The sequence below is a fragment of the Phyllobates terribilis genome, unplaced genomic scaffold, assembly GCF_046119375.1.
Source record: "Phyllobates terribilis strain yellow unplaced genomic scaffold, ASM4611937v1 Scaffold_304__1_contigs__length_2301189, whole genome shotgun sequence".
Taxonomy (NCBI): domain Eukaryota; kingdom Metazoa; phylum Chordata; class Amphibia; order Anura; family Dendrobatidae; genus Phyllobates; species Phyllobates terribilis.
In genome coordinates, this window is record NW_027363064.1 from 1,123,238 (window position 1) to 1,137,681 (window position 14,444).

Below are 14,444 nucleotides of genomic sequence, written 5' to 3' on the forward strand. Positions count from 1 at the left end.
ATCCAGGAATTTCTGAGACCAAGAGACTTGTGGGTCGCAGTTTTTGGTGGCCTGGATGGCAGAAGGAAGTCATTAAGTGGGTGCGCCAATGTACTGTGTGTGCTAGATCCAAGTCTTCGCATGCTCCTGCTGCGGGGTTGCTTTGCCCTCTGGAGGTTCCTAGTGCACCTTGGACACATCTGGCTATGGACTTTATTACTGACCTTCCCCCCTCTGAAGGTTTCACGGTCATCTGGGTGGTCGTGGACCGTTTTAGCAAGATGTGTCACTTGGTTCCCTTCATCAAACTGCCTTGCGCTAAGACACTCGCTAAGTCCTTTGTCAAGGAAATTGTCAGACTACATGGTGTTCCTACTGACATTGTTTCTGATAGGGGACCTCAGTTCGTGGCTCGTTTTTGGCGTGCCTTTTGTGACAGGTTGGGAGTTCATTTGTCGTTTTCATCTGGATATCATCCTGAGTCTAATGGCCAGACAGAAAGGAAGAACCAGGATGTTGAGCAGTTCTTGCGTTGTTTTGTGGCAGACAATCAAGACGGGTGGTCTGAGTTTCTGCCACTTGCTGAATTTGCTCTTAACAACCATACATCCTCTTCTGCTGGGTGTTCGCCTTTTTTTTTGTTGTTCTGGGAGACATCCGTCTTTTGGGTCATTCTCCAAATTGGTTTCGGCTGTGCCTGAGGAGGAGAGTTTTTCCGGTGATTTGGAGAGAGTTTGGACGGATGTGCGTGGTAATCTTCAGGAGGCTAACAAAAAATCTAAGAGGTACTTTGATAGGAAATGGCAAGAGGTTTTGTTTGCTATTGGTGACATGGTTTGGTTGTCCTCTAAGAATCTGCGATTGAGGATTCCTTCTAAAAAATTGGGTCCCAAGTTCGTAGGGCCCTTTAAGGTGCTTCAGATAGTTAACCAATATGCTGTTAGGTTGGAGGTTCCTATGTCCTGGAAGATTAACCCGGTGTTTCATGTTTCTCTGTTGAAAAAAGCTGATGTGTCGGATGGTGACGCCTCTGCCACTGTTCCTCCGGTGGTGGAGGACGGGGAATATGAAATTTCCCGCATCCTAAATTCTAGACGGCATAGAGGGAGTTTGCAGTATCTCGTCGCTTGGAAGGGTTTCGGACCTGAGGATAACTCATGGGTGAGGGCGGATGATGTTTCTGCTTCCAGACTTGTCAGAGCGTTTCACTGGAGGTTTCCTGGTAAGCCTGGGCCTAGGGGATCCGGAGGATCCTCTTAGAAGAGTGGGTACTGTTAGAACTCTCCTGTTAGGTTTTTTTTAGTTTGCTGGTCACATGACCATTTTTGCCTATTTAATCCGGCTCCGCCCTCCTGGTCTTGCTGGACTTCATTGTATTTACTACTCTTGAGCTAGCTTGGTGCTCAGTTGCCGTCCTCTGTTAGTTTTGCTTGGTCTTCTGACCTCTATGCTTTTTGTTGTGTGTTTGTCTTTGACTGCTACTATTTCTGCTAGGAGGTGTCCAACTTATCCCAGTCCCTAGTTCTTGTAGGGATCCCTCCCTCACATCTATAGGTCTTCGTACAGACTAGCCGAGGACTTTAGCGGGTCTGATCGCAGGATCAGGTTCCCCGTTACATCTTAGGGATCTAGTTTAGTTCTATTGTAGGGACAGTTCTCCTGTCTTTCCTTAGTGTTTGTAGCAGATCATAACAGTCAGAGGCAGAGTTGTGTTTGAGGATGCAGTTGTTGACGTGCTTCCAGTACTACGTCTCTGTCCAGGAAGGCGCCACCTGACCTCGTCGTCAATAGCATCCTCCTCCACCTCCTCTGCTGACCTCATCGACTGGCTGACTGTGGGTTGACAGTAAGTGGGATCTGCAACCTCGTCATCATCACCCTGTGTGTTCTCACACCCGTTGTCCTCAGAGCCAACCTCTTCCTGCCCTGACAAAAAACTCAAGTTGTCGCTCTAATCAGGTATTTGAGTCTCATCATCGTCTTCCTCATTGTCTCCACCAACAGGAGTTACAGTTTGGGAACGAGGGTCTACATTATGGTCAGAACCTACTGCGTCTGGTCCTGGATCCGACTCATAAAGATTCTGCGCATCAGTGCAGATCATTTCCTCGCCTGGATTCACAGAAGCTCTAGAGCCGACCTCTGATTCCCAGGCTATAGTATGAGTAAACAGCACTGCAGACTCAACCATCTGTTCTACCCCATACTCAGACGGGCAGCTGGAGACTTGGGAGCTGTGAGGAAGCAAGTGCGATTGGGGTGACACCTCTGAGGACTGGAGTATTTGTGATGTTGAAGTTGAGGTGGAGGAGAGCCCACTTAAAGGAGCACTTGATATCCGTTGAAGCACCTGCTGTTTTTGTGCCTCATCTGGAATTTGTAGCGATTGGCGTGGCCGTAAGAAAGGGATCGTATCACATTGTAAGCTAAAAGAAGTAGACATCTTAGTTTGGCTGGAAGATGGTCTTTCTTCTGCAGATGTTACTGTTGCTTTAACACCTACCCCACGGACACAACCTTTTTTTCCCTTCCCAACACGCCTATTCCCCTTTCCACCAGCAGCAGGCCTTTTTCCACTCATTTTGGTGGTTAACTAATTGACAACGCTGGAGTTGTTTGCACAAAAAACGATGGATGGGAACCGAGCAGAGCTGAGTGGCCAAACTGTGGTATTAGCCCAAAAGGATTGGCTGGGTTAGATGCAGTAAAACAATTTTATTACATACACAGGTGGTGGAGCTTAGTATAGATGGATTAATAGAATGAGTCCCACACACTGCTACAAGCCCAAAATTATTTTCCGAGCTAGATGCAGCTAAAAATTATTTGTAATTTGCAAGCTGGTGGAGCTTAGTATAGATGGACTAAGAATAAGTCCCACACACTGCTACAAGCCCAAAATTATTTTCCGAGCTAGATGCAGCTAAAAATTATTTGTAATTTGCAAGCTGGTGGAGCTTAGTATAGATGGACTAAGAATAAGTCCCACACACTGCTACAAGCCCAAAATTATTTTCCGAGCAAGATGCTGATAAAAATTATTTGTAATTTGCAAGCTGGTGGAGCTTAGTATAGATGGCCTTATAGAATGATGCTATGCCCAAAACTTTTACTTGGCTAGGTGCAGTAAAAAAAATTGTATTCTATACACAGGTGGTGTAGCTTGCAACACAGATACACTACTCCACTGACTAACACACACTGCAAGAGGCCACAAAGGATTTGCTTAGCTAGATTTAGCCAAATGCTGTGAAAAACACTAGCACAGCACTGGCACAGACCTGCCTGGCAAAAAGTCCTAGGAAATGCTGTAAACTAGTCCTCAAAAGGACTGCAATTACAATTAGTCCCTACTCCCAACCTATCTATTTAAGAGAACAGACCTGCCCGCTAAAAGTCGTAGGAAATGCTGGAACTTTGTCCTTAAAAGGACTGCAATCACAACTCTTCCCTACTCCCAAGCTATCTGTAGATTTGTGCGAAAATTGGCTTGAAATTAACAAGGTATAGCGCACACAGCAACAGCGGTGCCGTCTAACACGCAGCTGCAGCAGTGAGAAAATGGTAGCGACGGGGAAAATGGCTGGGTCTTATAGGGCAAGGATATGTGACATACACAGCCAATGACACATGCCCTTGCTTGTGTGAAAAAAAGCACTTCGCTCCGTGTGTGCGCTACTGATAGGCTGACAGATAGCACCTCCCCACTGTAAATGCGGGAAAGAGAAAAAAAAATGGAGATCTTCATTATCAGCATTACTGTGAAAAAATCCAGTTATGATTTTGGTGCACGAACAGTTATCGAACATAACCTCGAACAGCCGGATTTTTTTCAAATCGTTCGTGTTCGCCGAACGGCTCGAACACCGCCCAAAACAGCTCGAATTTGAGATTGGCGAGTTGAACTCTGCTCATCTCTAGTCGCTACAGAGGTATTGCATCTCACCTAGAGGTGTGATATCTCACTTCCAGGTAAGGATGGAGTGTGGCTCAGGACCCTAACACCCACATGCACTACACCACATTTCCGGGGGACAGGGCGACGATGCTCCCAAGAGTGAGCACAACAGCCCCTGCCCCTGGCTGGAGTGGGGGGAGGGAACACCTAGAAAGGGGGAACTCAGTAATGTGTGGGTGGGGAGAGTAGATCACGGGTGCACTGTATAGAGGAGTATATATGGTGGGCACCATCTTGGTAGAAGGGAGAGAGTGGTGAGAGAGGAGAGAGAGGAGAATTCAGGGAGCAGAGGCTCTGCATGAGCTCTGCTCCGCAGGCAGGCTAAATCACAAAGCCTGGGCCTGGAGGAGAAGAAAGGAGAGGAGAGGAACAGAGGAGGCTCCAGGAGTGGAATGAAGGGACCCCAGGGGTGCGGACCGGCCAGTCGCCACCGTACGCTACCAGAGTAGGGTGGTCAGGCCAGGAAAGGGAACCGGATCCCTCATCTAGTGGAGGAGAGCAACTACCCTCAGCTAGTAACCGGAGGCCGTGGGATTGCACATGCTACGGCCCCTCACTACACCCGTTAGGAAGGCACCATATAGGACGCAGGGAAATGGAACATACGTTTGCCCGCCAAGGCCCGAGGCAGCTGGACAGAAACGTGGTCAATTGTGGGGTACGACAGGCCAGAGGAAGGACACATGAAGGGGGTCCTGAAAAGCATTGCAGAGGTACCCGGGAGTTGACCGAGCCCCTCACCTGGTGAGCACAGCACGACGTGGGCAGCCATTACCTGCAGAAGTGGCTTGGAGTGTAAAACTGTGAGTAAAGACCCTAGACTGCATTACTGGACTCTGAGTCATTACTGTTGCTCCCGCGCACCATCACCCCCACCATCTGCACTCACTGCCCCGAGGCTATACTCCTCCCGTGGGGAGTTATACTACCCTCTGCTGCGCACACAACATCAGCCTCAGCGGTTTGCCCCGCAGCGGCGGTTCTCAGTGACCGCAATCCACGGGTGGCGTAGTCGAACATTTAAACGTTACAAAACCCAATAAACAGATCCGCCACGGGACCGGGTCGCCGCCACGGAGGCTACAACCCCCGGCATTACACAGAGACCCGGCTCCGGGTATTCCCCCACACACACACGGCCCAGGGGGCGCGTCAACTTTGGCGTAGTCGGCAGGATCGAAACCAACCTGTTATCATCGGGTATTGTGTGCCTAGAGACTGTTTCACTGTATTGAATGTGGCGCCCGCCCAAGAAGAACGGACTCCATTATGTGCACGCCAAAAGACAACAAGAAGCCACCTCCCATCGTGGGCCAGGTCCCAGAATGGCGCCAAAGACGGAGCCCACCCCCAACAGCCATGTGTGCAGCTGTAGAGATGTCCATCAACGTGGGGGGGCTGCCCCTGAGAGTGATTGTCAGCGGACCACCCCCAGCAGGGGCGGAAAGGAAAGAAAACCGAAGGGAAGGGCGTGGTTTGGATTAGTCTTGGCAGACCACACCCGGAGATGGCGGGGAGCGCCAGTCCCAGTATCCTGACCAGTGGCCTGCTGCAGGCCGAAGCGTCTCCGTGCAGCCTCGCGGAGCTGATGGCCCAGCTCCCCGGAGAGGACCCTGAATTCCTCGGGGCTGAGCTGGAGAATTTGGACCGGAGGATGGTCCAGGCGCAGCGAGAGGCCATCGCGGGGTGGAAAGAAGAGATGGACCGGCGGGTTGCGGCCCGGCAGCAAGTGGCGCTGCAAGCACCCGACAGCGTGCCTGCCCCTGAGGACAGAGGAGGACCGCAGGAGGCTGAGAGCGGCGCTGCGAAGGGAGCAGGTAAGGGGGGCGCCCCTGATACCAGCCCGGACGCCACTAGCCTGCCCCTGGACCCCGTCGCGGAGACGATCGCCACGGAAGTCGCTGCACCTCCTCCGCTCCCGCCACCTGCACCTAGGCCCCAAGCCCCGAGCGCAGAAGCCGGGCCACGTCCCACATCGTGCCCCTTGATTCCAGGTGCGGCCGGAAGCGGCCCGCTCCAGGCCCTGTCGCAAGGTCTGACTCCCCCGATGCCTTACAAGAACGAGCGCCCCCGGTCCCAACACTACCATCCCTGGGGACCGACTTATACAGTCAACTTGCCGGGGTTCTCGCAGGAGACGCGGGCGGACGCTGCTCGCAGACGGGAATTCTGCTGCCGGGAGATAGCACAGCTGGAGAAGGAGAAGCAGGCGCGGCGCCAGAGGCAGGAACAGCTGCAAGCCCGGAGCGCTGAGGAGAAGACCCGGACCCGCCGAGACCCCCAGGCTGCACGCAGTCCCAAAGTCATCGGGATCGTGGTCAGGTTCCACCAGGAGAAAGGATGGGGGTTCATTCGGAACCCGACAACCAACACAGACCTCTTTGTTAACCGGAGGGATGTGGAGAGTCGCCTGCCCGCGGGTCACCCGAAACGGGATCTGTTCCCGGGAGATCAGGTGTCATACACCCGACACCGAGGCCTGAGGGGGTGGTACGCCCTCAACGTTCAGCGGGTGGAAGAGCAGCGCTACCCTGAATCCTACTACGTGGAGGACCTGGATGGGTCTGAAGAGTACGAGGAGCAGGAACGTCCACCAGAGGGAGACCGCTATTGAAGAACAGCAGCAGGAACTGTACATAGTTACCAGTCAGGGTGAAAGAGTTTCAAGTCACGCCCGTTTGCAGACTATAAAAAGTTTGTTAAAGTTACCCGAAAAGGGTCTGTGAATTATCCGGCTGAGGACTGGGAGCAGCCAATCCTTTTTATCTGGCTGAGGACTGGAAGCAGCCAACCCTTTCTATCCGGCTGAGGACTGGGAGCAGCCAACATTTGTAAATAGTTGCACTTCTTAAAGTGCCCTCTATTGGTTTTATAAACACCTACCTCAACAGATACCCGAAGGTGTTTGAAAGTTTACACTTAGTAAAATTACACCTTATTGGGTGACATGGACACCTGGCCGCGGCAAGGACTGTGGCCTATTAAAGAGACTTTGCCGTTGAACTGTTGCCGATAATTTGTTGCGCATGAAGGAGGGTGATGAATGGAAGACTGCTTTTAACACTCCTGTGGGTCATTTTGAGAATCTGGTTATGCCTTTTGGTCTTACCAATGCACCAGCATTTTTTCAGAATCTTATTAATGACATCCTTAGACCTTTGATTGGCAAAAATGTGGTTGTGTATTTGGATGACATTTTGATTTATTCGCCGGATCTGGAGTCTCATTGGCGGAGCGTACGTGAGGTATTACAGTTATTGATTGACAATTCGCTTTTTGCTAAACTAGAGAAATGTGAGTTCGCTGTACAGAGAATTAGTTTTTTGGGCTACATTATCTCCAGCGAGGGCTTTGAGATGGACACGGTGAAAGGTCAAGCTGAGCAGGAATGGCCTAGGCCTATTGGTTTGAAATCGATACAGAGGTTTTTGGGTTTTGCCAATTATTACTGAAAATTCATTAAAAATTTTTCTATTATTGTTAAACCACTGACCGATCTCACCAGGAAAGGTGCTAATACGGTTCAGTGGACTACTGAGGCCATTGAAGCTTTTGTGTTTCTAAAGGAGAGGTTCAGCTCTGCCCCCATCCTTATGCAGCCTGATGTGACTAAGCCGTTTTTGAAGTTGATGCTTCTTCTGTGGGGGTCGGTGTGGTGTTGTCTCAGGAAAACAAGGATGGAGTACATCCTTGTGCCTTTTTTTCAAAAAAATTTTCTGAGACTGAACTTAATTACGATATTGGTAATCGGGAATTGCTGGCTATTAAACTCGCATTTGAACACTGGCGTCATCTCTTGGAAGGTGCTGAATTTTCCATTCAGGTTTTCACTGATCATAAAAATCTGACCTATCTTGATGCTGCCAAGCGCTTGAATGCCCGTCAGGCTAGGTGGGCACTTTTTTTCTCGCGGTTTAATTTTTCCGTTACTTACATCCCGGGTACCAAGAATGTTAAAGCTGATGCTTTGTCTCGCAGCTTTTCTCCCATGGTCGGTGCTGAGGAGGAGGAGAGCATTTTACAAGCAGGTGTTGTGATTGCTGCATTGGACTCCGTTTTGGAAAATGAGATTCTTAAAGCACAGGAGAATGCCCCATCTAACACTCCCCATGGGAGGTTGTTTGTGCCTAGGATCTTTAGGAGAGATTTGTTTGTTGAGTGTCATGAGTCTCGGCTGGCAGGTCATCCAGGAATTTCTGAGACCAAGAGACTTGTGGGTCGCAGTTTTTGGTGGCCTGAATGGCAGAAGGAAGTCATTAAGTGGGTGCGTCAATGTACTGTGTGTGCTAGATCTAAGTCTTCACATACTCCTGCTGCGGGGTTGCTTTGCCCTCTGGAGGTTCCTAGTGTTCCTTGGACACATCTGGCTATGGACTTTATTACTGACCTTCCCCCCTCTGAGGGTTTCACGGTCATCTGGGTGGTCGTGGACCGTTTTAGCAAGATGTGTCACTTGGTTCCCTTCATCAAACTGCCCTGCGCTAAGACACTCGCTAAGGCCTTTGTCAAGGAAATTGTCAGACTGCATGGTGTTCCTACTGACATTGTTTCTGATAGGGGACCTCAGTTCGTGGCTCGTTTTTGGCGTGCCTTTTGTGACAGGTTGGGAGTTCATTTGTCATTTTCATCTGGATATCATCCTGAGTCTAATGGCCAGACAGAAAGGAAGAACCAGGATGTTGAGCAGTTCTTGCGTTGTTTTGTGGCAGACAATCAAGAGGGGTGGTCTGAGTTTCTGCCGCTTGCTGAATTTGCTCTTAACAACCCTACATCCTCTTCTTCTGGGTGTTAGCCTTTTTTTTGTTGTTCTGGGAGACATCCGTCTTTTGGGTCATTCTTTCAAATTGGTATCGGCTGTGCCGGAGGAGGAGAGTTTTTCCGGTGATTTGGAGAGAGTTTGGACGGATGTGCGTGGTAATCTTCAGGAGGCTAACAAAAAATCTAAGAGGTACTTTGATAGGAAACGGCAAGAGGTTTTGTTTGCTATTGGGGACATGGTTTGGTTGTCCTCTAAGAATCTGCGGTTGAGGATTCCTTCTAAAAAATTGGGTCCCAAGTTTGTAGGGCCCTTTAAGGTGCTTCAGGTAGTTAACCAATCTGCTGTTAGGTTGGAGGTTCCCACCTCCTGGAAGATTAATCCGATGTTTCATGTTTCTCTATTGAAAAAAGGTGATGTATCTAATAGAGACGCCACTGCCACTGTTCCTCCGGTGGTGGAGGACGGGGAATATGAAATTTCCCGCATTCTTAATTCTAGACGGTATAGAGGGAGTTTGCAGTATCTCGTCGCTTGGAAGGGTTTCGGTCCCGAGGATAACTCATGGGTGAGGGCGGATGATGTTTCTGCTTCCAGACTTGTCAGAGCGTTTCACAAGAGGTTTCCTGATAAGCCTGGGCCTGGGGGATCCGGAGGATCCTCATAGAAGAGGGGGTACTGTTAGAACTCTCCTGTTAGGTTTTTTCGATTTTGCTGGTCACATGACCTTTTTTGCCTATTTAATCCTGCTCCGCCCTTCTGGCCATGCTGGACTTCATTGTAATTTCTACTCTTAAGCTAGCCAGGTGCTTTGTTACCGTTCTCAGTCAGCTTAGCTAGGTCTTTGGACCTCTATGTTCTATGTTGTTTGTTTGTCTTTTTACTGCTACAATTTCTGCTAGGAGGTGTCCATCTTTCTCCCAGTCCCTAGTTCTTGTAGGGATCCCTCCCTCACATCTATAGGTCTTCGTTCAGACTAGCCAAGGACTTTAGCGGGTCTGATCGGAGGATCAGGTTCCCCGTTACATCGTAGGGATCTAGCTTAGTTCTATTGTAGGGACAGATCTCCTGTCTTTCCTTAGTGCTTGTAGCAGATCATGACAATAGTTTATCCTTCAATGTTTGCAATGTTTGCAAGTCAACATTGGGGGATGAACTGTGGATGCTCCAGTAATGAGAATTAGTAACACCACCCCTTTCTCTTGACCTTTGGATGAAGTCTTGAAGAAGAACAGTTGTGAACTACATAAAGGAGTCTTTTTACAAAACCACTGCCAGGAACACTCTATGGGACAGCACTACAGAACACCATGAATCCATTAAGAAGGATACAGATTTGGTTTCTACAGGATGCCAGCTTAAGGGACCACAGCCCTGGCTGGAGGAATACAGATCTGCTCCATTGACTACCACAGAACCCATGGATACATCTGGGAAAACCAGGTTGGGACCCACCAGTCACCTGGTCCCATGGAGATGTTTGGAGAAACCAGGTTGGGACCTTCTGGTCACCTAGTCCCATGGAGAAATTTGGAGTAGCCAGGTTGGGACACTCCGGCCACCTGGAACTCGTGAATATGCTCAGAAAAAGCCAAGTCGGGACCTTCCGGTCACCTAGTTCCATGGATATGTTGGGAGAAGCCAGGTTGGAACCCTCTGGTCTCCTGGCCACGTACCTCAATGGACTGTCAGCTTTCTAAGCTTGTTGTTACCTCCTCTTTGTGGGTGCTCACCAAAAGTGGGGTGCCTTTGGTGGGGGTAGTCAGCCCCAGAAGCCCCTCGGATTGGCAGCTGCTTTAACCCCGGCGAGTCAGCGGAAGGGTGAGACTCTGTAATTTGCACCATAATAGGTATTTGCTGGGACTGTTCGATATGTTTATTGTGTGTTTGGTGGTTTAATAAAATATTACCTCACTGTTTTACAATCATCCTGTGTTGTTGTTTATGTATCTTCTATCAGTTATGGATTATAATGAGTGCGATCCGCTCCACCATGAGGGGCCCGATCCTCCCGGGGGCCCACGTTCAAAGATCCCAGCACAGCTCAGGACGGATTCTTGTAGTGCTGATGTTTGATAAATAGGATATTACAGCGCTCATAGAAAATAAATGTCTGACCTCTTCTTTCTGATGGGCATTTCAGAGTGAGGAGCTGCGCTCTGGACTCACCGCTGCACTCCCCATGCCATTGCGGCGGCCATCTTAATATCGATTTGTGCGGAGGAGACTGGGGAGTCAGACGGGGGTGTCAAATGTATGGACCCTTTTAACCGCAGGATGGAGGGTCACTGTGAATATTAATTCATGAACCACTGTGCATAGCAAAGCAATAAAATAAAAATACCAATCTCCTCCTGACTCTTTAATGCGGCTTCCAATTGCTGCTTTCCATTTTTTCACTTGAGCTCATGTTGAAGGACGCAGGCGGCGCAGCAATAATATCATCATCCCACCTGCGTCACACAGCCAGCGCCGGGCAGTGAGCTGAGGATGGATTCCTGCAGCAGCGCTGCTATATCCACCGCGGCGCAAGGGGGTGGTATGCCCTCAATGTCCAGAGGGTGGAGGAAGAGTACTACCGTGAGCACTACTGCTCAGAGGACCCAGACAGGTCTGAAGAACACTTTGAGGAGGAAGAAGGTGCGCAAGGAGGACACCGCTACTAAGGAGCAGCAGCGTACAATGTATATAGTTACCCGTCGGGGTAAAGAGACTGTTACCTAGAGTTACCCGTTATCGGGTCAGTTAAAGCCGGCTGAGGACAGGGAGCAGCCACTTTTTATGAACTATCCGGCCGAGGACTGGGAGCGGTCAATTCTGTAAATAGTTTCACTTCCTAAAGTGCCCCCTACTGGTTTTATAAGAGACTACAATAACAACTGACATCAGAACAAAAACCCGTTAGAGGTGGCCGAAGACGAGGTCCAGCAGCTGGATCAGCTACGCCGTGCAGCCACCCCAGGGCCTTCGTTGAGGGTTTACGAACGGGTCCCTCATGTTTGAGTTTACAAGTTTGTATTTTATAGAAAGATGGACACCTGGTTGCAAAGCGCACTGTGACCAGTTAACAAAAGTTTTACATGAAGAATGTTTATAAGAAAAATGTTTTATATGTGACAGATGTGGTTATAAAAGTGAAAAGAGTTTTAGAATGTTTTATATATGAGAAGAAAAGTCTTATAATATTGCTGAAAGAGAAAATGTGCCAATAACGTTAAAAGAGAAAAATTGCCTCCCATAAAGGGATGAGTAATAATGGTTTATAATTTTATATATGGATGCATTCTAAAACCTTGCATGTTTTTGAACTGTCTTTAGCTCTGATCCAGCCCGAGGACGTGCTGTGGTTTACCACTGGGGAATGTAGCGTCCCCAGGGTTCGGTTGCTACAGGGGTATTGCACCTCATCCAGAGGTGTGATATTCCACTCCCAGGTAAGGATGGAGTGTGGACCAGGGCTCAGTTAGCTGCACACACACACCCCATTCCGGGGGACAGCTCGACGGTGCTCCCAGCTGTGGGCACAACTGACCATGTCCCTGGCTGGAGTGGGGATGGGGGAAGAGAACCCAGTGGTTTAGGAGAAGAAAGGGGGCGGTTTCTGGAGCATAGGAAGGAGCTCATGGGGTGCAGGTCACCTGAGCTCAGGCTCAGAGAAGTAGATAAAAGGTGGGAGCCATCTTAGAGAGTTGAGAGAAGTGGTTGAGTCAGAGCAGAAGGGAGAGAGAGCTGACAGGGAGCAGCGGCTCAGCCTGAGCTCAGCTCCACAAGGCAGGCCTAGAGAGAAGGCCGGGGCCAGAGAGGAGAAGAGAAGAAGGAGAAAGAAGGAAGGAGAAGAGACAGAGGAGTGGAAGGGGTCCAGAAACAAAAAGGCAGAAGGGACCCTAAGAGTGCAGAACGGTCAACAACCGTTGCATACCCCATTATACCGGGTGGAAGGGTCAGGCAGTGGAAAGGTACCGGATCCCTAAGTTGGTGGAGGCGAATCTACCCTCAGCCAAGAACCGGAGGTTGTGACCATTTATTGGTGTGACCCCCCGCTAAACCTGCTAGGAGGGTACCATATAGGATAGCGGGAAGTGAAGGCCAACGCTTACCCGACACGGTCCGCGGTAGCCGGACAGAAGTCAGGACACTGGTGGGGCACGAGAGGCCATAGAAAGGACAGAAGGGGGTCCTGTGCCATAATCCTGAATTGCCTGGGGGTTGACCGAGCTTCTCACCTGGTGGACGCAGCACGGCTCGGGCAGTCCTTGCTGACAGAAGTGACTTGGATAACAACTGTGAGTAAAAGACCCTGGACTGCATCATTGGACTCCCCCAGCATCCACTTACAATGCCCTGAGGCTACACTCTTCCCGTGGGGAGTTATCCTACCCCTGTGCTGCACACTAACAACAGCCTCAGCGGTCTGCCTCGCAGCGGCGGTTATCTCTGACCGCAATCCACGTGTGGCGTAGTCGGACATTCACAAATCTACAAATAGATTGCCACAGCATTTGGTCTGACCACCCTGAGCCACGGGACCGGGTTGCCACTACTACCCCCATCAGCACCGTACACTAGAAGGCCCGGTTCCGGGTACCCCACGGCCCAGGGGGCGAGTCACTTATGCATCACTATTGCCCACAGACACTCATTATTGTACTGCTCTCCAGCCCTTCAGTGAACAAAATCTCTTCTGTAATAACAACATTTTTCATATTTTGACTCAACCGTCCAGAGCACATCCTGCCAATTTTCTGCACCCTGGTTCCTCTGTTTTAATGCATAGTTGAGTCACTTGGTCTTGTTTTGATGTGGAAGATATGACTTTTTCGCCACAATTCTGCTATGTAGACCACTTCTGGCCAGTCTTCTCTGAACAGTAGATGAGTGAAGCTGAGTCCCACTGGTTGCTGCCAGATGTGAGCTGATGGCACTGCTGGACATCTTCCGCTTTTGAAGGAAAGTAACCATAATGTGTCATACATCTGCTGCACTAAGTTTCCTTGGCCGACCACTGCATCTACTGACCTCAACGTTGCACATTTTCTTGTGCTTCTTCATAAGTGCTTGAATGACACATCTTGAACCCTCAATCTGCTTTGAAATATGAAATATGTGCCTTAGAGACCTTGCTGATGTAGTATAACTTCCTTGTGTATTCTTGCTCAGTCTTGCCATGGTGTATGACCAGACACCTGACTGTATTATTACAAAATCCCTGACTTTGCGCTGGTGTACCTAGAAGAATTGATGCTGTTTTAAAGTGAAAAGTTGGTCACACCAAATATTGATTGGATCTAGATTTTTCGTTTGTTCATTCACTTGTATTTTGTTAATTGATTAAATAAATCATTAACATTTCTATTTTTGAAGCGTTCTTACTTTGCAGCATTTTTTCTACACCTTTCTAAAAATTATTTTTATGTGATTGTGTCTTTTATTTGCTCATTAACCCCTTAATAACATCTGACGTACTAATACGCGTCTGTGCCCTGGGACTTAAGAGCCAGACCCGTATTAGTACGTCATCGCGATCGCGCGCGCACACAGGCTGTGCGGGCGCGATCGCCGCCGGGTGTCAGCTGATTGTCACAGCTGACACCCGGTACTATGTGCAGGGAGCGGTCCTGCACCGTTCCCAGCACATTAACCCCCGCGATGCTGCGATCGAAGTCGATCGCGGCATTGCGGGGGCAAGGGGAGGTGATCGGCGATACTCACCTCCTCTTCCGGCTTCCAGCGCAGTCTGCAAAGGCTTCCCGG

General features: G+C 49.6%; 1 pseudogene; it reads left to right on the plus strand.

Moving 5' to 3' along the window:
- The first annotated feature begins 5,444 nt into the window (after positions 1–5,444).
- Positions 5,445–14,444, plus strand: part of LOC141220812 (dynein axonemal heavy chain 12-like) — a 63,362-nt pseudogene continuing 54,362 nt past the window's right edge.